The sequence below is a fragment of the Calidris pugnax genome, unplaced genomic scaffold (assembly GCF_001431845.1).
Source record: "Calidris pugnax isolate Ruff unplaced genomic scaffold, ASM143184v1 scaffold29, whole genome shotgun sequence".
In the NCBI taxonomy this organism is placed as follows: Eukaryota; Metazoa; Chordata; class Aves; order Charadriiformes; family Scolopacidae; genus Calidris; species Calidris pugnax.
This window is the reverse complement of record NW_015090768.1, coordinates 2,178,231-2,205,796: the sequence shown is the minus strand read 5'-3', so window position 1 is coordinate 2,205,796 and position 27,566 is coordinate 2,178,231. Positions and strand designations below refer to the sequence as shown.

The 27,566-nt window shown below is 44.1% G+C and overlaps 1 protein-coding gene across 1 annotated transcript in view; it reads left to right on the top strand.

The window, feature by feature from the left end:
* PDE4B (phosphodiesterase 4B) overlaps positions 1 to 27,566 on the top strand; it is a 255,754-nt gene that overhangs the window by 99,944 nt on the left and 128,244 nt on the right. The window lies entirely within an intron of this gene.

The following is a 27,566-nucleotide window of genomic DNA, read 5'->3' as shown; positions in this document are numbered from 1 at the left end:
CGTTCTTCCTCAAATGACCTGCCGTGACCCTATGGCTATGGCTTCCCCTCATTAGTATTTCTAACTAATTGTTTTGGAAGCTGTGAGCTGTTCTCACGTTCATCACTTTAATCTCCATAGTGGCCTTAAACGTAGTGGGCTGGAGACAGATGTGACCTTATACAGTAATGGTGCTCACCTCTGATTAAATGAGTGCCTCTTAATTGCAAAAACCAGAAATTCGCCCTGAAAACGTCACAGAGAAATTACTTTTTTTTTTTTTAAATTTAGCTAAATGCTCTTAAAAGGTTGTTTTTTTTCTTTCAGGCAGTTGTATTCATTTTGTAAATTTTAGCATATAGTGGTTCTTTCGTGTCTCCCTTTTTAAAATCAAATGTAACATAGTCCAGAGCTGACCTTGCTGACGGATGCGTTTCCCATTCTGCTCTGCGTTGTTCATGATGTTTATATCTCCATTATTCCTAGCCGTGTACACACAAATACAGCATTATTCCTGTTTGCGCCATCACAAAAGCATTTGCTTTCTGCACTGTGTCTTTTCGTGGTCTGGTTCCCTTCATTAACGCAAGAGATGTTAAAATATTTAGTGTTATATAAATAAGTGCCTTGATAGTACGTTAAACATTTCATCAATTAGATTTCACACTAATTGAGGGGAGATTGCGGAAAAAAAAAAATGTCAGTCTGAAGGAAAATAAGTCCATTAAGGTAGGAAAAGTGGCATTTCAGAAAGAATGTGATGTCCTTGTCAGATAAAAGACAATTACAGGCATCCTGATTGTGTGTCATTATTTTCTACTCTTTTTAAGCTGGTCTCCAAGCAAAGCGAGAATGATTCAGGGATTCCCCTGCCCGCATCCCTAAACTGGAATGTACAAAACTCCTCCTTTTCATAGAATCATAGAATTGTCCGGGTTGGAAGGGACCTTTCGGATCATCCAGTCCAACCATAAACCTAACTCTGATAAAACCCATCACTAACCCATGTTCCTCAGCACTATGTCAACCCGTCTTTTAAATGCCTCCAGGGATGGTGCCTCAACCACTGCCCTGGGCAGCCCATTCCAAGGCTTAGTAACCCTTTCCGTGTAAAAATGTTTCCTAATATCCAACCTGAACCTTCCCTGGAGCAACTTGAGGCTGTTTCCTCTTGTCCTATCACCTGTGACTTGGGAGAAGAAAGGAAAGGAGACTTGGGAGAGTAAAGGTTTCGTCAGGAAACAATGAGGCTGTTGAGCCAAAACAAAGAATTTTGTATTTTTTTTATCATCCCAGGGTGGGTTTTTCTGCCTTTTAGACTCTGGTATCATGAAGAGTCCATTATCTTCATCATCTTTGTAGCCTCTGCTGCCATCCCAGGGTGGGTTTTTCTGCCTTTTAGGCTCTGGTATCATGAAGTGTCAATTTTTGTAACGTGGAGTCTCCATTCTCTTAGTCATCTTTGTAGCCTCTGCTAGATTCTCTCCAGCAGTTCCCTGTTCTCCTTGAACTGGGGAGCCCAGAACTGGACCCAGTGCTCCAGATGGGGCCTTCCCAGGGCAGAGCAGAGGGGGGAGGATGACTCCCTCAACCTGCTGACCATGCTCTTATTGATGCACCCCAGGAGACCATTGGCCTTCTTGGCCACAAGGGAACGTTGCTGGTTCATGGTCAACTTGTCAACCAGGACTCCCAGGTCTTTCTCTGTAGAGCTGCTCTCCAGCAGGTCAGCCCCTAATCTGTCCTGGTCCATGGGGTTATTCCTCCCCAGGTGCAGGACCCTACACTTGCCCTCATTGAACTTCATGAAGTTCCTCTCCGCCCAGCTCTCCAGCCTGTCCAGGTCTCTATAAATTTGCCGTCATTTGTACCTCTTGCAATATGAAGACTGATTCTGATGAATCTGGTTGTACATCTGAAGTTGCTATTAACATATTTACACCACACTCGGCACCAGCCATCAGAATATAACCGGAAATATTCCGGCTGTGTGTTTAATTTTGGAAATTAAGAAAGCAAACGGGAATTACTTTACACAGTAGAGCGATCTGACAGAGCAGGAGGAAGGGAGTAGTGACGTGACAGAGGAAAAAGCTGAATTTATAATAACAGCTGAAAGCCAAGATGAGCACAGACGAAGGCAGAAGATACGTTAGTGTGTGGGCTGCCAGAAGATGTATGCGAGTAGAAGACAGAGTGCTGTCGTCTGGGGCAGGGGTGGCAGGATGACAGGGCAGGTATTTAAAGCTGAAAGATGAGGCTCGTGTAGAGATTTTCTTCCCAGATTCTTGGGTTTTGGCATCAAAAAGAAGAGCTTCTCCCTGCGGAGAGATGTAGCGGCACAAATCAGCGTTGGGGCAGGCGGGGAAAATCTGAAAGTTTGTAAAAAAAGAAAACTAATAGCAGCAAAAATAATAACGAGTCCAACAATATGGTTTCCCTGTTCTTCTTTCTGGAAGAAAAGTATACGAAGGGTTTCTGGGAATGACCCAAAAGATTTTCTGTAGCAGGATCCAATATTGCTTCGGGCGGATGAGGTAGTTGGTGTTGAGTCAGTGGAGGCATCAGCCTTCGAAGGCAAGATGTTCCCGCTGCTCGTTTGTGCGGCTCGATAACGAGCTCAGCCCACACCACCACTTACGGGCTCCATATTAATGAGTTTGTTTCCTAATGGCATCAAAACAAGGACAGCCAGAACTGAACCTCTGCCCACCACGAGGAGCGGAGGGAAGAGGAAAAGCACTGAACATCTTCAGGCTGGGGATTCACAGTTCTATCGTCGACATTGCCCTTTCCAGTACCGTGTGTTGAATCTGGGGGGGCTCGGGGGGGAGCTATCAGTAACACTAGACTTGCTCATCGTGTTTCTCCTTCGTGTTTCTTCTAGGAGAAGTCTGAGTAGGGTCACTGAAAAATCAGGTCCTGAAATAATCAGCCCTTTCAGCGAATAATCAGGGAAGGAAACATAAAGAATTATTTATGCTGTAACGGGAGCCCGTTCAGTACCATTAGCTGTACCCCTAATTTAGTGGGAGTTTTCTTCCTAATGTTTTTATGCACTTCTTGGTGGCCTTGGGAGTTATCTTCTCTGATACCAACTGTCCTGTGCAGGTTGGTGGATTCAGAGCTTTTCCATCCCCTGAGCCTCCTTCCCACGGGTTGTGATGTCTCTTTGACAAAAGATGTCACCATGGTCTGCTTCTTGTCCCAGCAGTGGACCCGATGGCCACCTGAATGAGCTTTGTGCTTTTTCATTTCTGAAAGGTGATTTGTGGACATGATTATTTCACAGCATCCATAGCCATCCAGATTTATTACTCTTTCTTGTCAGTTGTGCTGGAGCTGTAGGAGCTGGTGCAAGATTTTGGGTTGAGGTGTGACTTGTTTGTTGTGTTGGTCAAGATTTTAGTGGGTTTTGTTAGGACGATACCAGTGTAGGTGGCTGGGGCTCCTTTTAATTTGTTTTTTATTTTGTTGGTGGTGGTGTTCTTTCTTTCTTTATTTATTTATTTATTATTTTTGGCTCTTTGCCGTGATGAATTTTTGCGGGGTGCTCCCCGTGCCTGGTGCTGGTGTGGCTGGAGCTGTGCTGGTGGGACCATTGCTCCTCATGGGACAGAGTTCTCAGGGACATGTGCAGCTGCTTTGCCATAGGAGCAAGTCAACACATTGCACCTGAGTTGTCATTCCTGGGTTTTCTCTAGGTTATAAATGTAACTTTGGTGCTATCTGAAACAAATCAGGGTACAGCAGAACTGTATTTCTCACGGTGGTGGCTGCATTGCCCCAGTAAATCCGTTTTTCATAAGGTGGAACATCTTGGTTTATGAAAAAAGTCTAGGTTGAATATTGCAATATACAGAAAAGTAACTGATTTTCTATGAAATTTATCCATTACCAGGTTTGGCAGAATTGTGTGATTAGAAGTGCTAGGTAGAAAAGATATGTTTTTTAATTAAGGCCTTGAGTGAAATTTTTAATCTGTAGCTGAAAGGCTTTCATCTCATGAAAAGGGTGTCATTAGATGTCCCCACAAACCTCAGACTTGGCATCTCCACCTGTCCCCACCCCAACAACCCATCAGGTGAATAAGCTTTAATTCCAGCCCCCTCCCCACAAGCCTCCTGCTACTCAGAAGCCCACCTGGAGCTTCTTTTTGTTAATTCAAAGCCAAACCTTTCATGTATAAGTGTATCAATTGCTACCTCCACCTCCGTGGAAGTCAGAGGGTTATTTTGGTGTTACTTCAGAAAGAATATTTTAAAAGTTATGACATTACAGTCTATGACAGTAAATTGAGAAAGCCCAGGAAATACAGGGAAATACTGTAGGGAATATAGAGATTGTTTATAGACTCTTCGGTGCTTACCTATTTTATATTCCCCTCTGAAATCCAAAAAGAGAAACCACATCATAACTGACGGTTATGATGGTATAAAGTATTGTTAACAATGGATGGTTTAGACAAGTTTTTAAATGGATTTTATAAATCTGCTAGAATAAATGGCTCAGAGGAGGCGGTGGGTATAGACACGGCCCCCACACGCGGCGTCGGCGCCAGCGATGAGTTCCTGCTGCCGGTGGGGGATGATGTGGGTTACGTGACAAAAAAATTAATAATTTTAGTATTGAAGTCATAATTTCATCAGGGACTCCTCAGGGACTAGTTTTGTCTTAATTTTCCAAAGTTTTTCAGGGGATACTGTATCATCTGCAGCGTTCAACAGGTTCAGGAAAAACCTGTTTGTGAAGAAATTCCTTTTTTTTTTTTCTTGTAGTGTTTTCTGATGGTCTTGTCAAAAAACGAGCGGTGGCTGGGGCAGATTCGTTGATAGGAAATGCCAGGAGCAAGGAATAAGAGTTAGGGAGCTGTGATGTGTGAGGGAGAAATCATATTGACAAGGGTTCGTGCCCGATGCTGGTTATCATGCCAGTCAAGGATGTGTTTCAATAATACCTTCTTTGAAGGTTTTATCTTCTCCTGGCTTTTTAGGTCGGTTCTTACAAATGAAAACGCGTTAACTTTGAATTATCAAAGTATTATTCTAATTTATCATTCCAAACCAAATGCCTCTTTCCTGAAGACACCCTCAGGGACTAGTTTTGTCTTAATTTTCCAGAGTTTTTCAGGGGATAGTGTATAATCTGCAGCGTTCAACAGGTTCCAGAAAAACCTGTTTGTGAAGAAATTCCTTTTTTTTTTTTCTTGTAGTGTTTTCTGATGGTCTTGTCAAAAAACGAGCGGTGGCTGGGGCAGATTCGTTGATAGGAAATGCCAGGAGCAAGGAATAAGAGTTAGGGAGCTGTGATGTGTGAGGGAGAAATCATATTGACAAGGGTTCGTGCCCGATGCTGGTTATCATGCCAGTCAAGGATGTGTTTCAATAATACCTTCTTTGAAGGTTTTATCTTCTCCTGGCTTTTTAGGTCGGTTCTTACAAATGAAAACGCGTTAACTTTGAATTATCAAAGTATTATTCTAATTTATCATTCCAAACCAAATGCCTCTTTCCTGAAGACACGCATCACGTCCTTTTAGAAATAATATTAGAGATCTGAATTTCAGGTTTCATCTGCAGCGTTCAACAGGTTCAGGAAAAACCTGTTTGTGAAGAAATTCCTTTTTTTTTTTTCTTGTAGTGTTTTCTGATGGTCTTGTCAAAAAACGAGCGGTGGCTGGGGCAGATTCGTTGATAGGAAATGCCAGGAGCAAGGAATAAGAGTTAGGGAGCTGTGATGTGTGAGGGAGAAATCATATTGACAAGGGTTCGTGCCCGATGCTGGTTATCATGCCAGTCAAGGATGTGTTTCAATAATACCTTCTTTGAAGGTTTTATCTTCTCCTGGCTTTTTAGGTCGGTTCTTACAAATGAAAACGCGTTAACTTTGAATTATCAAAGTATTATTCTAATTTATCATTCCAAACCACTCTTTCCTGAAGACATGCATCACGTCCTTTTAGAAATAATATTAGAGATCTGAATTTCAGGTTTTAATTTGTTGGATTACAGCTACAGGGAATAAATTTCCTGAGCTGAAAGTTTTCTCCTGTGAAATAATTGCTTCTTTTTGATCCTTTATTTTCAGCTCTAGTTTAAAAGCATCAAGTTTTTTAAAGCATCCAAATGAAAAAATAATTCCCCCCCCCCCATCAAAAGTATATTACTTTTGTAGAATGTCATTTAATCATTTAATTATGTGTCTGTTTAATTAATTTGTAGGTATACCTGGGACGTTGCTGGTTTCTGGGTGCTTTTGCATGTTTGCCCATCACCTCTTAAAGCATGGGGATGAACTTCCCTGATCCCATCTCATTAGCAGCACCCATTCCTTGTGCTTCTAAAGAGATTAATAAATCTGTATTTCTCTGCCGTTGGGTCAGACGTGACTCACAGGCATTTGCACGCACAAGAGAGGGCAGATTTGCTGGATTCTGGGTCTCCCAGTCCCTCCCAATCCCTTCCCAAGGCGAGCTCCATATTCAACTGGGGAGAAGAAAAAACATCTCCTAGAAAGCATTTGCTGTATTGTCTTTATTTTTAACAAATACTTGACTAAATGCAGTGCCCATCACCTCTTAAAGCATGGGGATGAACTTCCCTGATCCCATCTCATTAGCAGCACCCATTCCTTGTGCTTCTAAAGAGATTAATAAATCTGTATTTCTCTGCCGTTGGGTCAGACGTGACTCACAGGCATTTGCACGCACAAGAGAGGGCAGATTTGCTGGATTCTGGGTCTCCCAGTCCCTCCCAATCCCTTCCCAAGGCGAGCTCCATATTCAACTGGGGAGAAGAAAAAACATCTCCTAGAAAGCATTTGCTGTATTGTCTTTATTTTTAACAAATATTTGACTAAATGCAAAAAGAGAGTTTTCATTGCGTACGTGTCAAAGAAGAGATACATTTAGAGAACCACTAGTTGATCTTTGGGTTTAAAATACAAATGTTGATCTTTCTAAGTTCAAGAGAATCTTCTAGGGGATTCGGGGACTAGAACATCTCTCTCATAAGGAAAGGGTGAGGAGGGACTTGGGTCTTTTTGTCTGGAGAAGAGAAAACTGAGGGGGGATCTGATCGACACCTATAAATACTTAAAGGGTGGGTGTCAGGAGGATGGGGCCAGTCTCTTTTCAGTGGTGCCCAGGCATAGGACAAGAGGGAATGGGCACAAACTGGAACATAAGAAGTTCCACCTAAACATGAGAAGGAACTTCTTTCCTGTGAGGGTGGCAGAGCCCTGGAAGAGGCTGCCCAGAGAGGTGGTGGAGTCTCCATCTCTGGAGACATTCCAAATCCACCTGGACACGTCCCTGTGCAACCTGCTCTGGGTGACCCTGCTCTAGCAGGAGGTTGGAGGAGATGATCTCCAGAGGTCCCTTCCAACCCCAAATCATTTTGTGATTCTGTCTTTCTGTGATTCTATCTCCCTCACATTTTTTTTCTGGAAAGAAGAAAGGAGAATATGGACAGTCTATCGAGTCAATCAGATGTTTGATAGCCCTAAGATTTAGATGGAGCCACTGCCCCTTTGAGTCCCACAGCTGCTGCCACCTTTTTTTCCATGCCCGCAGGCAGTTGTCCGTGTGCCCGTCACAAATCTGCGGAGTGGAAAGGGGTCATCGAGCAGTACATTTCAGTTCCTGTTCCTTATTGCTGTAAAAAGGATTGCTGTGGGTCTTGGCTTCCCAGAGAGGCAAAGGAAGGGAAAATTCTGCATGATATGAAATAAACAGGAATTTATCCAGGCACAGCAGGTGGGTGGTAGGAGCTCACCTACATTCAGGGTGATTAATAATCCATCCCAAAAGTGTCAGAGATCCAACTTGAGTGTATTGCTAGTACATACAGAGGGAACACACACCTCCTGTTTTCTTCTTTTTATTCATAAATGGTATTTATCTATATCACAAAGAATTCCACATGCTTTACAAGGGCCAGATGAACAAGTGACTTTTCCCCAATTTTTATATTATTGACCTGGGGTAATGGGGCAAATCATGTACATTGAGGCATGTTCATTCGCTGGACTTTGCCAAGTGAGGATCTCATCTGATGATGAGGTATCAAAGCAAGTGAGCAAAGGCTATGGAAGGCGTGGAGATAAGGACAGCTATTGCCCTCCATGTGTAGGGGTCCACCTTGGGACATGTGTCTTGGTGACAACCAAGAATGAATGACGTGTTAAGACTTTTAAATGTAATGTTTTGGGTCAACCTGATTATTTGCTATATCCAAGGGGCAAATAAGCTCTTCCCTTCATACTTGATACATTACTCATGCATCCTTCTTGGAAATACCTGATGGCAATACTAGAAGAGTATTTCTTCTATTGTCTTTTCTTCCTTTCATTGTCCTATTGTGGTTTTTGAAGGGTATGTATTTTTTATAACTGGGATGTGGACAGTCACTAAGCCATTAGGATTTTTTAAACTTAGTGTTTTTTAAGATGCATACTTTCCTCATGAAAAATGCATGTGTTTTGATAACATAAATTATCCCGATGCTTCAGTTCAAATTAAAATCAATTCCAATGATGTAGTGAATATTTTAAAAGTCTGTTGTTTGTTCATAAAGAGCTGATGGGAATGATAAGTGTATTTTTAAAAACAACAACAATTTCTGGAATGAAAACCAAATTCCAAGCACAGGCAAAATAGCATCGATTTGATAAACAACTAGAAGAAGAAAATAATTAAAGGCATCCAGGCTAATGACTAAGGGAATGTAATGATGCTGCTAGTCACTCCAGTTTACCTCATGTGATGGTCCTGGCTGGGTGCTGGGTGGGTAGAAAGAAGTTTTGCACAAAAGGGTTGGGGGTCCTGCTTCAAAGTTGAGCTTGAGCCAAGGGTCTGCCCTTGTAGTGAGAGAGGCCACCAGTTCCTGGTTCATCGATAACGTTGATGTAGAGGGGAGATTTAGATGAGATCTTAGAAAGAAATTTTTCACTCTGAGGATGGTGAGACCCTGGCCCAGGTTGCCCAGAGAAGCTGTGGCTGCCCCATCCCTCAAGGGCAGGTTGGAGGGGGCTTGGAGCAACCTGGTGTGGTGGGAGGTGTCCCTGCCCAGGGCAGGGGGTTGGAACTGGATGGTCTTTAAGGTCCCTTTCAACCCAAACCATTTTATGATTCTATAACATGGTGTCTCAGCAGAGAAGGTCCCTTTCAACCCAAACCATTCTATGACATGGTGTCTCAGCAGAGGCTGAGGAAACTCCTGAGGGAGAGAAGGGGAAGGGGAGATCTCATTGCTGACTCTAGGTGTCTGGTGGGACAGTGTAGAGAAGATGGAGCCAGCCCCTTCTTACAACATGCGAAATGCTGACTTGCTGGAAGGTAAAAATGGTTTGACTGGGAGGGTGGTCAAATGCTGGGACAGGGGCCAGAGCAGCTGTGGAATCACCATCCTCAGGAGATGCTTGAAGAGGTCCCTTCTAACCTAAATTATTCTGTGAGTCTGTGATTTCCGTGGTCCAGATGGCTTAGAGTCCCTTCTTGCATATTGGCCAGCTCAGATATCTCAGGAGAAAATGCAGATACCTTGAAGCTATGGCATAATCCGATTTCTTACTCAAGAGCAGCTGTAACATTTGCAAGTTCCTGCATATTGCCGCTAGGAAAAACCTTCTTACAAGACAACTCTGAAAGAGGAGAAGAAAATAGAGGAGAAAAGGGGAAAGTAGGGTGGCGAAGCAGAAAGCAGATGTAAATGGTGTGTATGTATTATGCAACGTAATATTCTGCATCTCCGCAGCACTATTCTGGGTTGGAAACGTTGCAATTGGGCGTTATGTCAAGTGCAAAATTTTTAGCAGGCAATGAAGGAGTGACGCTTGGTAAAAAATAGTCCAAAATCCATTAATTTCCGTACTGATCCGTTCAGGTAGGCTCCCTGGGGTTTCCTTCAGCCATGGTGTTCCATGGTGTCCCAGCAGCCCCCGTGGCTGGGGAATCCCTGGGCTATGGGATAGCACATCCCCACTCTCCCTTCCACCTTAGATCTGGGTAATTCCCCATAGTTCTAACTTAGGCATAAAAGATGAATAATGTATTTCATAGGAAGCTAAATTTTATATAAAAATTACTATCTAATGTGAGAATATGTAATTATTTAGAGGATCTTTCCAAATTAAAAATGCTACCGAAGAGATCTTTGTTCAGGTGGTAACTGATAGCTTCTTGGAAAAATACAGAAAAATCTCATCCGCTTTAATTGTTTATGTTATTTTAATTTCTTTGTGTTCTTTGTGAGAAGACTGGTTTCAGAGAAGCTTTACAATTTAATTTGCCGACTCCCACACGCGGCACAGTGCTGTTGCCTCGCAAATGCAGCAGGTTAATGTGTAACCTGGAGCAAATCAGACTGTAATAAAAAAAAAGAAACATTTTGTTTTGCTTGAAACCTAATGCAGTTATCCGAGTCGCCAGTGAGGGTATCAGAATGTCTCCCACTGCCTTTTTACTTTTGTATTAGATTTGCCTCTAGTAAGGGGATATAAATAAATTTTATATGCTGGTTCCTAGAAATTAATATCTTTTTAAAAGCCGCCTTTCTGCCACCTGGGCTGCAGTCTATGTGAAAATAACTTCTGTAGCTCATGGCAACAGCATTTTAATGGTTCTGAGCCCGTAGTTTGCCCAACAACTTTTAATTCAGGGTTGAGGCCGTGTTTACCTGATGGCAACCCTTCCTCTCAGCTGGCGTGTGTGGCAGTCAGGGTGCTGAGCGTGACTCAGTGTTCTCCCTCCATCCTGATGCTGGAGCTGCATCAGGTCCTCCCCTTTCGAGGCAGGTGGTTTTCCTTCTTGTGTTGGCCACGGTCATGAAGAGCAGGAGGATAATCCCACCCTAGTGAAGAAGCCTGGCTAAGGTCATCTTGATAGGCAGGAGAGCTAGAAGAGAACACTTGAGTCATCACATTTAGTCTTTTGCAGAGGCAACCCAAAAGTGCCTGCACTCCACCATGGGGTTTACCAGCACCCTGTAACAAACATAAAACATCTGTATTTTGCTCTAGAAAGAAAGAAGATGACACTGAGGATGGCCCCAGTGTCCTCTCTGCAGTCACAGGGCACTTGTCCATGTAACTTCTGGACAATCCTGTGGTTGGTCACTGTAGAGAGGAATTTAAGTCTCTTCTCCATGACTCTCCCTGGGGGTTTGAGCTGGGAGGAGGATTTCTCCCTGACTCCAGGTGTCATCCGTTGGCTCCCGGAGGGCTCCTAAAAGGTCTGGAGCCCTCAATATAAGAAGGACATGGACCTGATGGAGAGGGTCAGGAGGAGGGCCACGAGAATGATCAGGGGGATGGAGCACCTCTGCTACGAGGACAGGCTGAGGGAGCTGGGGTTGTTCAGCCTGGAGAAGAGGAGGCTCCGGGGAGACCTAATAGCGGCCTTCCAGTACCTGAGGGGGCCTACAGGAAGGCTGGGGAGAACCTGTTTAGAAAGGCCTGCAGTGACAGGACGAGGGGCAATGGCTTCAAGCTGGAGGGGAACAGATTTAGACTGGAGATGAGGAGAGGGTTCTTCACCGTGAGGGTAGTGGAGCACTGGAACAGGTTGCCCAGGGAGGTGGTTGAAGCTCCTTCCCTGGAGATATTCAAGGTGAAGTTTGAGGAGGCCCTGGGCAACCTGGTCTAGTTAGGGGTGTCCCTGCTGACTGCGGGGAGGTCGGACTAGATGACCTTTGGAGGTCCCTTCCGGCCTGGACAACTCTATGACTCTAAAGCCGTGTCAGCCCTGAGAGCCACTGCACTGTTGGCAGCCGTACTGCAGAGGGAAGCAAAATGCTCCTCTTTGCTCCCCCCAGAGCAGTCTCTCCCTTCCCCGAGCAGACCTCAGGACTCTGGTGTGCTCCAGAAGTCCAGCTTAAGAGAGGCTTGTGTCCAGAACAACCACCATTTCCTTGCCCACGCTTACACATTGCCAAATCGGGCTGGATTTGGACCGTTGATGTAACATTTTGGAACCCATCTCAAAGGAAAAAGAAACGCTCCCATAGCTGTGTTGCCTGTTATGCAGGGTTTAAAAATGAAATGCAAGAACTGAGAGGTTTTTTAGCATAAGCATTATCATGCTGGGGGGAGGAGGAGGGGAGGGGGAAATAAACGGAATACATTTAATTCTTGTTTTTGAAAATTTGCAGTCAAGTGGAAAAGTAAAATCCTACAGGGGGTATTAAATGACTGCTGTCAAATAGTGCTGCAGAGACAGAAACCAGGAGGGTATTGCTATGGAATTGTGCCGTCACCTGGCTGTTTGAGAAAGCAGCCCATCGTTTTAATAAATGTTTGGTAAATGTTACAGCCTTGGAAGTGGACGGAGTAAACCAGGAGGGTATTGCTATGGAATTGTGCCGTCACCTGGCTGTTTCAGAAAGCAGCCCATCATTTTAATAAATGTTTGGTAAATGTTACAGCCCTGGCAGTGGACAGAGTCGTTTCAGTCCAGCAAGGGGCTCGGTTTGTACTTCTTCCCCCAGAAGATGGACTGGGGAGAGGGTGTTTTAGGCTCTTAAAGTGTCACAAGCCTGACATGGGGAGTGTTGCTTTTGGATGAAAGCAAGGAATTGAGTTTATCACGTCTCCTTTCACAGCTGTGGGCTGCTCCGTGTAGACCATCAGGCAGGTTCCTGCTCGTGGCAAACCAGGCTGAGTCCTCACTAGTGCCAGAAGGGTCGGTCACGCGTTCCCCGTGCCACCTCATGGTCAGCCACACCGGGGAAAATTAACTCACAAAACAAACAAAACTATCTATTTGTGCGGAGCGAAATGCTCAGCCAGCAGGAGGGGAGGGCAGAGACCTAAAGCGGACAGTGCTGTGGCTGCACCCATGATGACGTACAACAGTCCTAGCTGTTGACTGTACAGCAATATGTAGAGGAGATGCAAGAGTCTGCCTTACCTGGAGTCATAAATTAGGCATTAGGAAAAATTTCTTCGCTGAAAGGGTTGTGAAGCCTTGGAAGAGGCTGCCCAGGGCAGTGGTGGAGTCGCCATCCCTGGAGGGATTTCAAAGCCGGGCAGAGGTGGTGCTGAGGGACATGGGTCAGTGGTGGACTTGGCCATGCTGGGCTGATGGTTGGACTCCATGATCTAAAAGGTCCCTTTCAACCTAGAAAATTCTATCATTCCATGATTCTATGATTGCCATGGCTGTGAGGAAAAGGTTTGTAAAGTGCCCAAGTCCCATGATGGGCAAGTCCATGACACTCAGTACTAGATCAGACCAGTGACTGGTCGTCTTCCTCTCACCTTAGGTCTTATATTTCCTTTCTATCAATTACAATTTAGTAGAATTGCAGTTTTTCAAATAGTTCATCCCCAGTGTCTTCTGGATTATATTTCTGCCTTAATAAGTTGCATTTAACAGTAAGCTGTGGAAAGTGAAGTGTCTTTTTCGTCTTCATGTTTTGATTTGATGGCTGAATGTTGGGCATATTGAGCTTTGGACCAGCAGGAAGGTTCATGATTGTGTGTTGATTTTATTGAGAAATAAGATTTTATCCATATTGTATAATACAATGCCATGGGCAGTGCAACAGTTTGATGGAGAAGTAGTTACAGCACCTATGTAAAAAAATGAAGGCATATTTTGCTGTCTCTTCTGGAAGCTCCTTGATGTGGGGTGACCTGGAGCCCTCGTTTTGGCAGTTGAGTTTCTTGTGGTTTCATCATTGTAGTATTAGTTCCAGTACATCCCAGCTGCTTATTTTGTTTTACGTTTCTTTAGATTTGAATGAGGGGAAGACAGACATCAGTGTCTGAAGGATTTCTTTTTATAAAAAACCCAAAAAAACCCCAAAAAACCCAATTCAGACTTTCACTGGAGACTCCTGGATAAATCTAACCACTGCTATTGCTCAACGGTGTATTTTTATGGGCGAGCTGTGTCTCTGTGGGTCGCTGTGGGGGTAGACACTGTGATCCAGGTTTTACGGTTTCCTGGTGGAATCCCACCAAATCTCGCAAGCCGCTTCCCGTCAGCAAATTCCCCGCTCAGCCCTCTCGTGTAGGCATTTCCACAGATCTTTTGAACGCATTTTGTTTATCAACTGTATTAAAACGCCCACGCAGATGTCACTGTGGGTTTCTCGGTGAACACTGCATTTAAAATGTTTAGACTGCGTGTTCCTTGACTGATGGGGTGCAAGTGGCTCCTTTTCAGCCATTGTTTCTACCCCTTAGATTGTACCAGTGGCTTTTTTAAAAGTTTGGAGGCAGTACACAGAGATGCAAAGATTTTGTTGAATGGTTTTTCCAGGATGGATCTAACTGCTCTCTGCTCAAGGGCTGCCTTAGGGGCTTGAGATGGACACATGAGCTCAGCCTCTTGCCACCAACTAGTGCTATTGAATGTAAAGAATGTAATGGGACTAGTGCTGGGCCATGAGGGTGAATAATTATGAATCTATTTTAAATATCCTATGGGGACAGGCTGAGAGAGTTGGGGGGGTTCAGCCTGGAGAAGAGAAGGCTCCAGGGAGACCTTCCAGCCCCTTCCAGTCCCTAAAGAAGGGGGGCTCCAGGAAAGCTGGGGAGGGACTCTGGATGAGGGAGGGGAGCCCTAGGAGGAGGGGGAAGGGTTGGGCCCTGAAAGAGGGGAGATGGAGCTGAGATGTGGGGAAGAACTTGTTTGGTGGGAGGGTGGTGAGAGCCTGGCCCAGGTTGCCCCGAGAAGCTGTGGCTGCCCCATCCCTGGAGGGGTTCAAGGGCAGGTTGGAGGGGGCTTGGAGCAACCTGGTGTGGTGGGAGGTGGCCCTGCCCAGGGCAGGGGGTGGCACTGGGGGGGCTTTAAGATCCCTGGGCTGTGCCCTGGGTTGCTGCAGCTGAGTTGCTCCTCCACCCAACTCAAGCATCTAAGTTGAGCTCAGGTCCAGCTGCGGGACCTAATGGGGAGAGAAAAAGACCAACTCCTTTCCTTTAGAGAAATATTTTATGCATTTGTGAGTATCATGACTCTGATCTCTGACCCCTGGCCAAGGCAGAACAGAGGTTGGCCACGTTCACAGAAAGCTGAAGTCTTGTGAAAAACCACAGAACAGCTTTGTACCCTGTCAACTTGAAGAGCGCTTCTTTTGGTGGGGCCAAGCCAAACAAATTCCCACCACTTCTGTTTCAACTGTCTTAACTAATATTAACATCTTATGAACTCATTTATATATTACTTAGCCGTTACTAAGTAGGATTGCCCCAACCTCTGGCTGTTCTCATTCGTAGATATTCAGTGAATTTTATATTCAGCACACATTAGGATGCTTAATTTTTATTCTGATAAATCAGTTCCACACCTTACATCAACTCGCATTTTTGTGCAGTTCCAGATGTTCTGTCTATTAAATTTATGCTGGCTTGTAAAGTGTGAGGTTTACAGTAAGTATGAAAGTTTTGTTTAATTCTTATTTTATCTCACACCTTCCAGTTCACATTAAATTATTAGTTTACATATGACTTTGCTGCAATGGAAAGGAGCTCTACCTCATTATGGAGAAGAAAGTCTAATTTGAAAGAGTTGTGTATTTGCTGCTGCTGTCATTTTGATGCTTTCCTAGTATGTGATTTTCGTATTTTTATATTACTCATGTTTGAAATAATGAATGTTAATGCCAATAAATTGTCACAAACAAAAAATAGAAAAGGTTACAGTTTACTATTGCATTTGTTTGACTAAAGACACTTTTTTTAAGATTTAATTTAGAATATCTTTTAATATTGTTAAAAGTGTGGCTACAGCAAATTGCCTTTCTAGTTTTCAAGGCTTAGCTGATCAGGATGTAGTGAGCTGATCCCTGCTTTGAAGCCTGCAGCACATCTTGCTGCCTCCAGCTCTTTATGGACCTCCTTCCCAAGGGACAATTTGGGGCATACTCATCTGACCAGTAGGTCTCCAGCTCAAGGGTTGGGGTTCCCTGCCAGGAAACTGCATCTCTGGCCAAAGCTACCAAATTCAATGGGATTCCTGTGTTAAGTTTTCCTGTGAGGGGCTGCCAGATGGGAGAAGCCTAATTTGTGGATCCCAACAGGTTGGGTGGGAACTAGGTATGGTGGTAAATAAGACTGGGGCCATCACAGGTGGATGCAAAAAATAGAATATTAAGCGAGTAAAGAACCTTACTGGTGACAGAGAAATTGCAAATTGGCAGATTTGTGTGGATCGTTTTCTTCGAGTTGATTCTTCTGAATTTAAATCCTTTTTAGGATCTGTCTTTAGTCATCTAAGTTGCCCCAGGGGAGGTTTAGGATGGATATTGGGACCAATTTCTTCACCGAAAGTGTTGTGAAGCCTTGGCAGAGGCTGCCCAGGGCAGTGGTGGAGTTGCCATCCATGGAGGTATTTAAAAGCTGGCCATAGGTGGTGCTGAGGGACATGGGTCAGTGGTGGACTTGGCCGTGCTGGGTTGATGGTTGGACTCCATCATCTGAAAGGGACCTTCCAACCTAAACGATTCTCATTCACATTCTATGATTCTATCTCTTTAAAACTCATATTACGTTTCAGTACTAAAGCACTAACTTTGGCAGCATTTTATTTATACTAAATTTTTAGCTTTGTGAAATTCATAATGAATTCATAATGAACTTCTTAATGAGCTACCAGGGCAATTAGCGAAAGTGCGACTTTAAAATGATTAGTGTATGTATTACACGGAAAGATCTATTTCATGTGGGTGGTGGTGAAGTTGTGCTTGAGTGAAATTTTCAAAAGTAGGACTGGGTTTTTATTAACAAGCATTATCATTTCACCAGTGGTGTGTTGGAGACATGTAACCCGTTATGTTTAATTATTACTTAGCAAAATATGACTTTATCCCTGTTCACCAGTGGTGTGTTGGAGACATGTAACCCCATTACGTTTAATTATTTCTTAGCAAAATATGACTTTATCCCTGCGGTTACCTTCAGCCAGATCTCCCACCTATTGCTGATGTATCTTAGTCTTTCTGGGACAGTTTTCCAGGTGGTCTAACAAGATCTCATTGAAGCCAAAGGCAACCAGACCTAGTGGCTTCCCTCAGATAAAGAAAGAGTTAAGAATTGGTGCACTGTGAGAAGAATATAGCTGAAAGCACAATAAATTACTCTTTTTCAGTTTTGAAAGCAGCGAGCGCAGGGAGGAGAAAATTCATAATGAAAAAGTTGGAATAAAATACATATTAAGCTGTGTTTTTTTTTTAAACAAGCTGAATTATTCATGTGAAGCTGAAATCCCACGGAGGGGCTACTGTGAGATTAATAACCCACTCAGCCTTGTTAATGTCACTGGAAGCCCCCTCGGTAGAATTACTGTCATGTACAATTAGACAAACATTAATCTATATGTTACTGTTTTCTTTAGCAGAAACGACATCCGACTTGTTTGTTTCTGATTCTATTAATGAGAGACAATTTGCGGCTCCTATCAGACATAGCAGGTCTCAGTTGCTCTTCAAATAATAATTAAAAAAAAAAGCATATTCACTGAAACTATGTTCACTAGAAACCATTCTGTCCAATTCTTACGTCTGACCACATCAACAGAGGAGGCAAATGTCCTCCAGATGTGCTTCCCACATGGGGGACGTAAAGAAAAACCAGGTTCAGTCCAAGTTTCCATTCTCCAAAGTTGAGGAACAAATCAGTCTTGCTCCTGGGACTGCTCACCGCTGGAAATGCTCTTTTGAGTTGAGAAGCCTCAGAGTTGTCTTGGTTTGGGTTTTCAGATGTTCAGCGTTTGAGATTTTGGTGGAGCTTTTGGTTCATCACGGAAACTACTTGAAAGGACACTGTAGAGAGGTTGGTGCTGGTCTCTTCTCACAGGTAATTAACAATAAAACGAGAGGGAATGGCTTCAAGCTCCAACAGGGTAGGTTTAGATTGAACATTAGGAAGGAATTTTTCACTGAAAGAGTGGTTGGGCATTGGAATAGGCTGCCCAGGGAGGTGGTGGAGGCACCATCCCTGGTTCCGTTTAGATGCAGTGCTAAGGGACATGGTGTAGGGGAGGACTTTGTAGAGTAGGGTAGATGGTTGGACTCGATGATCCCAAGGGTCTCTTCCAACCTCAATGATTCTATGATTTTATGAAAAATTGGCCGGTATCCTCGGTGACTTCGTGATGTGATGGAAGAACGGAGGCAACTGCAGTTGCTTAATGATTTTGACACAGGCTGGTGTTGTTGTTGGGCTCCAGTTGAGGGATGGTTCCGTGGTCCATATTGCCCTCTACTACATTTATGCATATTGATGACTTTCTTTGACATATTGATGACTTTATTTGACATATAACATCACCTACCTTCTCTGTCCCCTGTAATGTTAAGTCATTTGTGGCAGAGCAGAATCCAATATACCCTAGAGACTGGAGGAATGAAAACCATGAAGAAGCTCATCTTCCCAGCATTCAAAACAAGGTATTTTTCCCACCAGCTGCTTCCTGGGATGTGTATTTTCCGTGACAACCGGGGCAATTTTCTGTCTCAGCGGGTAGGTTGTCTCTTTGCAGCACGTAGAGCCCTTGTTTAGGAGGAGCTGAGGAGACAGAGGCATGATATTAGGATCCAGCGCGACTCCAAGTAAGTGGATCTTTTCTCTCCGAACAGTAGGGGTTGAGCTGTGCTTCTAATGAAGCATTTCTCAGGCAGACAGAGAAGTGCCATTTATCAGCCCAGAATTGCCTCATTTCGGCAATTCGACTCGATCCAGCCCTGAATTTGCTGCTGTTGTGTCAGTTGCTTTCAGACTAGAGAGAGAATTTAATCATCTAACCTGCTCTTTGGGGAGAAGTAGCGACATATTGCGTGCTGCAGCAATAATTTGTGTTTCAGCTGGCCGACCTGCCCGCGGCTGGGAGCCGGGGGCTGGGGGTGTACGAGTAACACCCAACCACTCACACCTTGACATCTGAAAAGGTCGTTGCTTTTGAGTTAACGACTGCTTCGAGCAGCGCGATCTCAACACACTGTACATACAAGTGTATCTACAAAAGAGTCAAGTTGCCATTTGTCCACTTTTTTTTTTCTGATATAACTACTGTGATACGTTCAGTGAGCCAGAGGGATTTATTTTAAAATATTTTTCTCCTCTTTATCATCCAAGATACAAGCAATATAAATTATGTCTTTGCTAGAGGACTGACGGAACATAGAGATTTGTCTTGTTCTCCTGGTTTGTAGGTGAAGATTCTTAGATCTTTTAGTATATGTTCCTTTTGCAAACTTAATTCGGTGTTGATAACATCCATTGGAGAGGGACTCTTGATCAGGGAATGTAGTGATAGAACGAGGGGTAATGGTTTTAAATTGAAAGAGGGGAGATTTAGATTAGATACTAGGAAGAAATTCTTTGCTGTGAGGGTGGTGAGAGCCTGGCCCAGGTTGCCCCGAGAAGCTGTGGCTGCCCCATCCCTGGAGGGGTTCAAGGCCAGGTTGGAGGGGGCTTGGAGCAACCTGGTGTGGTGGGAGGGGTCCCACCTCCCACTCCCAAATGATGGGGAAACCTTGCTCAGCCTGGCCCTACCTATTTTATTTGTAATGTCAATGTATCTCTAAATCCTGGTCTTTAATAGGATGAGCTTCTGTAGAAGTAAGAGAAGGTGGCCTCCCTGCTCTCCATCAGAAAGATGAGCAGGTTTCTTTCCAGGCTGTCTCTGTTGACTTGTATATTATGCCCAGTAAATGATCATCTGAAGCAATTTCTGATTTACAGAAGCAGTAGATTCCGTAACTTCTCCAAGTAGACTACAGAAGGATCTTCAACTGGATGTTCATCATCTTCATTTCCCCATACTGATGTTTTCTGCCCAAAATGCTGTTTATATATTGTCCTAAATGTATGACAGAGCTAATTTCTCGTGAATAGAAATACCAGATTTACTGATGTTTGGGGTAAGATGTGGGGCCAAATCCGAAACACAACAGTCCTACCTTGCTGACTCAGCAGCAGTGTCTGCACACACACATCTCTTTGTGTGTGATAACATGGAGTGAAATTTAGCCTGGAGCCTCTTTTTCTCCTCTTGTCTTCCCTGCCTCCTGTCACTTAATATTGTCTTTTTTCCCCCCAGTATTTGCCCTACCCTACTGTAGGTTTTCCACTCCAGTCAGACAGACTATCTGCTTCTGATCTGGTGTGAATCATTTCAGGACTCAAGTTCTAGTTACAGCAGATTAATTTCCTTTTAATGTATAATCTACACACATGAGAAAATACAGCATTTCAGTACGGAGCTTTACATTTTCAAATGGTGGTTTGAGATTCATCCCTGTATTGACTCTTCTCAGTAGCTGTGATTCTTCTCGGGGCAGTGCTTTGGTCATGAAGAGATTAAAACCCTGTTTCAGCAAGAAACTTAAGCAGATATTCAACATTAAGCACAATAATCTTCACCCTTAAAATATTCAAATTCCCTTCCCCGTGATTTACCTCTATTTGTTCAACTGATTCAACTCACAAGTGTCATGACGCTTCCTTTTATTGAAAATCACTCTATTTATTGTGGAAAAAAAACCAAACCCTGCAGTGCAATGTTTAATCAAAAAGACGTGATGGTCAGAGAATAAATCTTTCTCATTTGAAAACATTTATACAAGGAGACGGAAAATCTATCAGGAGCAAGTGAGAGAATCTCCAGAGAACAGCAAATACAAATTAAGGGCTGTGAAACAGTTTCACTCCCAGGTTCAGGTTTGCTGTATGAAACATGACGTTATAATTTTGTAAATCTTGTTTTTAATGATCCAATTCCCCCAAGCAGCCTAGTAGTAGAATTTAACAGAAATAACCTTGTGATACAGTATAATCTGTCCAGTGCGTAGCAAAAATGCCCTATAATTTCTAAAAGTCTAAAAATTAACAATAGAGTTAGGGAACGATATAAAACTAGAGATTTATGGAATATATAATTCTACAATTGTTTAAAACTTCTTTATTAGCAAAAAATATCAATTTCAAGGTATAATTTAATGCAAACCTTTCCATGTATATTTTCAGATTATTTTTTTTTTTTGTCAAATCCGGTTGGCATCTTTTTAATTGATATGATATAGGTATTTTCTGCAGGAAAGACATGGAGCAGTCATAGGCAGAATGGAATCGGCCTGTTTATTTTAAACTGAATTACCTGGTTGCTTTTAACTAAATTCCACAGTCCATTTTTATATTTCTCATGAAAGAATATAGCTACTTTCTCTGTCGACAGGATTTTGATTCTTGAGATATTTCCAGATTGTGGATGTGTTTGCTGAGAGGGAGCACTGGGGCTGCAGTAACAAATACAAGTGTTTACTGTTGGTTCCACTGGGGAAGGTTCTGCTGGTGAAGAGCCAGAGAAGTTTGCTCTTTGGGTCATTCTGTGCTCTGACTCCTGGATGATTATATCAAAGAATAGAATCATTTTGGTTGGAAAAGACCTTTAAGGTCATTGAGTCCAACCATCAACCCAACACTGACCCATGTTCCTCAGCACCACATCTACACATCTTTTAGATGCCTCTGGGGAGGTGACTCCACCACTGCCCTGGGCAGCCTGTTCCAAGGCTTGACAACCCTTTTGATGAAGAAATTTTTCCTGATATCCATCCTAAACCTCCCCTGGTGCAACTCAAGTCCATTTCTTTATATTTGTGGATACAAAGATTTGGAAAGTGGATGTTGTGAAGATGAGGATACATGTGTTTCTTGATCCCACTGGCTGAAGCAGCCAAGCTCTTGCTGACACTGGTACAAGTGGACCTCCACTGGTCCAGCATCTTCCTGGGGTGCGAGAAAGGCTTTTACTCCTGACTACAAAAGCTCTACAGCTAAGCCAATCAAGCAAGCAATATTAGGTTGAGTTTTATACAGTCGTTTATTGTAGAGCAAACAGTATTTGGCTACAAGTTGGTGCTAACGAGAGAGGAAAGTGCTCACAGGGTACAGGCAGGTGGTGGGACTTGACGGTGCTCCAGACTTCGTGGCCAAAAATGTTGTTTACAACAGGCGATACCGGTGGCACGTTGATGGTTATTCAAGGTTTTAAAGGCTCCTAAATGAATAAATGTTACCTCTTGGTTGTTTCAGTTTTGTTTGTCACTTAGAGGCTTTCTTTTAATCCTGCTGCAGACTACAGCTAAATCCAAATCAATCAAATTCTTTTAAATGGGCAAGCAATTATATTTCTGAGCTTAATTCAATGGGTTTATTGTTTTGGTTGATATGAAGACTTACTACTCCAATAATTGAGATAAGTGCGTTTTCATTGTGTTCTATTGCTAATAAAATAGTTGTGATTTAACATCTTGCTGGCTCAAAATAGCTAGACCTTGGGCCTAATTACAGAGTTTTCTTTCGCTTAAGATTGCGGCGGAGGTTGAAAGGGTTTGTTTCCAAGGAAACAAATGCACTGCACTTGCCTTGCATCAAATGTTTCCTGTAAGAAAATGCCATAACTGGGTTCCTGGGAGAGAAAAGTGTCGGGAGGTAACGGTGGCCTGTGCGGAGCCTTTTTTCTTAAAAAAAAAAAAAAAGAAGAGTACCAAACATTTGGCTTCGTGCTTTCCTGAAACACGTTTCTCAAATTGCTGTTTGGGTGCCTGAAAAAAGTGGTGTGCTGTCAGAATCCCAGTTCTGGTGTCTGGGGCTTTGTCACCTCGGCTCAGCGGGGTTCCTCTTCTGCAGGTGTCGTAATTGCTCTTGAAAAAATGAGCATCCTTTATGGTTAAAATAATACCCCCATTGTTTTATATTGCAGCTCTACTTTTACACGTAGCTTTTATTTAGAGGTGATCGTCCCCCTGTACTCAGCACTGGTGAGGCCCCACCTCGAGTACTGTGTCCAGTTTTGGGCCCCCTACCACAAGAGGGACATTGAGGTGCTGGAGCGGGTCCAGAGAAGGGCAACGAAGCTGGGGAGGGGTCTGGAGCACAAGTCTTACGAGGAGAGGCTGAGGGAACTGGGGTTATTCAGCCTGGAGAAGAGGAGGCTGAGGGGAGACCTTATCGCTCTGTACAAGTACCTGAAAGGAGGCTGTAGAGAGACGGGGGTCGGTCTCTTCTTCCAAGTTACAGACGATAGGACAAGGGGTAATGGCTTCAAGTTGCGCCAGGGGAAGTTCAGGTTGGATATTAGGAAACATTTCTTTACTGAAAGGGTTATCCAGCATTGGAATGGGCTGCCCAGGGAGGTGGTGGAGTCACCATCGGTGGAGGGATTTAAGAAACGTGTAGACATGGTTCTTCAGGGCATGCTCTAGTGCCCAAGATTACTGGTTTGTGGTGGGGTGCTGTGTGGGTGGGTGATGGTTTTTTGGTTTGGAGGTTGTTGTTGTGTGTTTAGGTGGTGGGAGCTGGTGGTTTTTTTTTTTTTTTGGGTTTTTTTTTTTTTTGGTGGTTGGACTCGATGATCTCTGAGGGCCCTTCCAACCCCTACAATTCTGTGATTCTGTGATTCTGTGATTTTCCATATCAGGTAAAGAAAGGCAGCATAGTTTGGGTGGATGTATTTTTGGTGGGTTTATGTGTTGATGCTGTCAGGTGTACAAGAGTCTGCCCTCCTACATTGGGAGTTGCTTCCCAGTTTCTTGCCCTTTTTGCTGAAATTTGGTTTTGTCAGGGAAATGGGAGCAAGAGAAAAGTGGTTTGAAAATGATAGTAACGGGCAAACAAATTGGAAAGAGTCCAGATGCCCAAGTCCCAAAGTTGGGGTTTTTTTGTGTGTGTGTGTGTCTGTTGGGTTGTTTTTTTTTTTCCTCAAAGTTGGAAATATTCCGGAAGAGCGTGCCTTCCCCCTGTTCCTGAGATGGTGATATTTAGAGGGGAGGAAACGTAAGTGATAAGGACTAACAGTTAAATATATACACTCACGATGCCGGGCTGCGACGGGGACTATTCTGAGCTGCGTGAGTAAGAGTCTGGAAGGGCTTAAACCTCTTCATGAAATCTGTTCTGGGAATCGTAATTTTTCATCATATACCATAGGTCACCCAGAAAGTAAGATCCAGGCAAGAGCAGCCCATGGAAAACATCACTGAAAACGCTGCGAAGGGCTCTTCTAAGGGCACTTTGTGCAGAACAAATCTGTCCTTCTTACCAGCTCCTGGACTAGACAGGGCTGAAATGCCTCATTTTAGCCCTAAAGTCTTTAGAATCATAGAATCATACAATTGCCTGGGTTGGAAGGGACCTTTCAGATCATCTAGTCCAACCACCAACCCAACACTGACAAAACCATCTTGAGATGAAATTATGTGTTTCTCCCTACGGTGTTGAACTGCACAGTCAAGCGAGAGTAATCAGCTTTATCTATTTGAAATTAATATGTGTGTATTAAATTATGTACAGTATCATATCTCTTTCAAAATGTTGTTGCAGTGCCAAACTTCAGTAAAATAGATGTATGTTTTCTGTGGGGCTTTGGCAGAGCTCCCACTATTGAAAAGTGAGATCCCCAGTTTATTGGAAAGCCTTTGCTGGCAAAACTCGGGAATTTCACCTCGTTCAGAGAGAACGATGCTGTGGGGATTGTTAAATCCTAAATCTAATCCCCTGGGAGAGGGGTGGGGGGGCTGTAACACACACCGGCATCACCTGAGGCTGCCCTACCCTGGGCATTTAATGCTTTTCTACTGCTGGTAATAATGGCAAGGAAAGGAGCGTTATCTGGGCAAACATTTTCTGTGGTGCTACCTGGTAGAAACCCCCGTGGTGCACCTCCAGATGACCCATGGGTACACCTGCTCCCATGAAGCCCATCCTCACGATGCTGTCTTTGAAAGTGCTCTGCCTGGAGCAGAAGTCAATATTCCCTCAAATTCTGTTTGGGTATACCTGTTCTCTAATTAGGTTTAAGCCCAGATTATAAACTTAGAAAATAATTTTAAAAAAAAAGTAAATTGTGACTTTAAGAAGTCCTTTCCCTCTGAGTTTCTTTATGTCCATTGTTCCTGTTTTGCAAAGATGATTTCCCTCCAGAAAAGATGAGGGAGATGGATTCCTGGTGGATGTACCTTGAGGATAACGGTCCTGTGTGTTCAGTGAGAATAAAATGCAATAGCCACCTAAGAGACAAGGAGTGCTGCTAAATACACGGGAAGGGCAGGTTTGCAAAGAACACATCATTTTCATTCAGTCCCATTTCAGCTGGTCTGTGGCTGCTGCACTGCGTTTGAGATCTCTTTTCAGGGTGATCCCAGTGGAAAATTTTTAGATGGATGTTTAAATATCCCTCCGGCTCGTACAGGCGTTAGTGTAAAGGCCACAGGATGGCACGAGTATTTGGAAAAGGTGAGGATTGCATAAAACCAGTAAATGTGTTGGCCCTGAAGCTGCTGTCTCCTTGATACAGCTTCCAGCCATGTTTCTTCATGTTTGCTCACCTCTCTGTTAAACTGTGGTTAGTATTCTCTCCTTTTCACCTGCCTTGGCCACCAAAGGATTGCTGTGGGGTACTTGTTCTCCCTGTGCTTAGGGGTTTGCAGTTTTGTCATAGAATCACAGAATGGTTTAGGTGGGAAGGGACCTCAAAGCCCCCCCAGTGCCCCCCCCTGCCCTGGGCAGGGACACCTCCCACCACACCAGGTTGCTCCAAGCCCCCTCCAACCTGCCCTTGAACCCCTCCAGGGATGGGGCAGCCACAGCTTCTCTGGCCAACCTGGGCCAGGCTCTCACCACCCTCCCACCAAACAAGTTCTTCCCCACAGCTCAGCTCCATCTCCCCTCTTTCAGGGTCCAACCCTTCCCCCTCCTCCTAGGGCTCCCCTCCCTCATCCAGAGTCCCTCCCCAGCTTTCCTGGAGCCCCCCTTCTTGAGGGACTGGAAGGGGCTGGAAGGTCTCCCCGGAGCCTTCTCTTCTCCAGGCTGAACCCCCCCAACTCTCTCAGCCCCCCCTCCCAGCAGAGGATCTCTAGCCCTCCCAGCATCTCTGGGGCCTCCTCTGGCCCCACTCCAACAGCTCCATGTCCTTCTGCTTTTGGTGGCCCCAGAGCTGGAGGCAGCACTTGGGGGGGTCTCCCCAGAGCAGAGGAACAGGAGCAGAGGCTGCAGCTCAGCCAATATAGCGAAAAAAAGAGAAAACATCCCACTCTCAACAAACCACCAGCACTTCTATTGTGCCCCCAAGTAAAGGAGAGTTGGAAGCAGGGACCAGCAGTGCCAGGAGCACGAGATGAGGTAGAAGAATCCACAGCAGATCCAAGCCACCCTGGAGCTCTCCCACCTTGGCTGTGGTTCAGAGGGAATTACTGCCATGGGCTGCGTGTATTTCACAGTGTGCTGTGCTCTCTGACAGGCATTTTACGACAAAGCATGACTTAGTTTTTGTAGCTAACTCTGGGAAATGTTCTGGGATAATGATGACACATTCGCTGGTTTCAAATTATTTAAAAATTATTTTTGTTGTGATTTTTCACAGTTTTAGTATGCCAGAGTCTGCTGGCTTGGATGAATGCATAGAGAAATGCATATTATTCTGCTGCTGCAAGTTAAAATGAGAGTTGTTTCAATATGAAAAAATAACCCTTGTCAATATAAGTTATTTCTTTGTTACGGAAGTGTTGTCGAGAGGGAAGGTTAGGATGAGAGGAAATGGCCTCAAGTTGCCCCAGGGGAGGTGTAGGATGGATATGGGGAAGAATTCCTTCCTGGAAAGGGTTGTGAAGCCTTGGAAGAGGCTGCCCAGGGCAGTGGTGGAGTCCCCATCCCTGGAGGGATTTCAAAGCCGGGCAGAGGTGGTGCTGAGGGACATGGGTCAGTGGGGGTTTGGGCAGTGCTGGGTTGATGGTTGGACTCCATGATCTGAAAGGTCCCTTCCAACTTAGGCATTTCTATGATTCTAAGTTCCAATATGCCAAGGAAATGATGTATTGAACAAAATCTTGACATCGATAAGTTTTGCAATATTGTCTAAGCTTTCATTAGTTTTCAGAAGGGGTCTGAGAAGGTCAAGATTCCCTGCTCTTCAGGGTTCGTGGTGTGTTCTCTCTTTCTGTTTGACTGTGGTGAGGATGTGATGCTTGGAGCTGGGTTCAGCAGAGGCAGGTTGAGCCATTTCGTGCCCAAACCAGTACTAAGTGGTAAATTTGCGATGATTTGGAAGCCTCTCCGGTGGGGTTCACTTGGGATCACCATGGCCATGGCCAGTGGTGGATGTAGAATTCTTAGTTGCAAGTGAGGAGACAGATGGAGAATGTGATTACATTTTCCTGTCTGTTCCGGGGCTTCTTCCCTGTCATGGAATGGGATGTAATAGGCAATATTTTAAAATATTTTCATGCAGATGGATTTGTACTCAAAGGAAATTGAGAGCATGATGGGGGAGTGAACATTATGGGAGAGAGCAGAAAGGAGCAATCTGAGCGCCTGAGGAAACTGCTACTTTCCCCCGTCTCCTGTCAGGAAATAGCTCCTTAAGTACCGCACTCCGAAAATTGTCATCTGCTTGTTTTAACACAAAATGCCATCATGTAAAAATACCCCTTCTTCACTCAAGGAGATATGAAAGCTAATGCTCTCGAAAACTCCAGTTTAAAGGGTTGAAGACACACCAAAAAAAAAAAAAAAAAAAAAAAAAAAGAAAAATAAAAAAAAAGCAGGGATGAAAACTTGAAGGGAAAAGCAAAGGCCAGCTTGGGGGA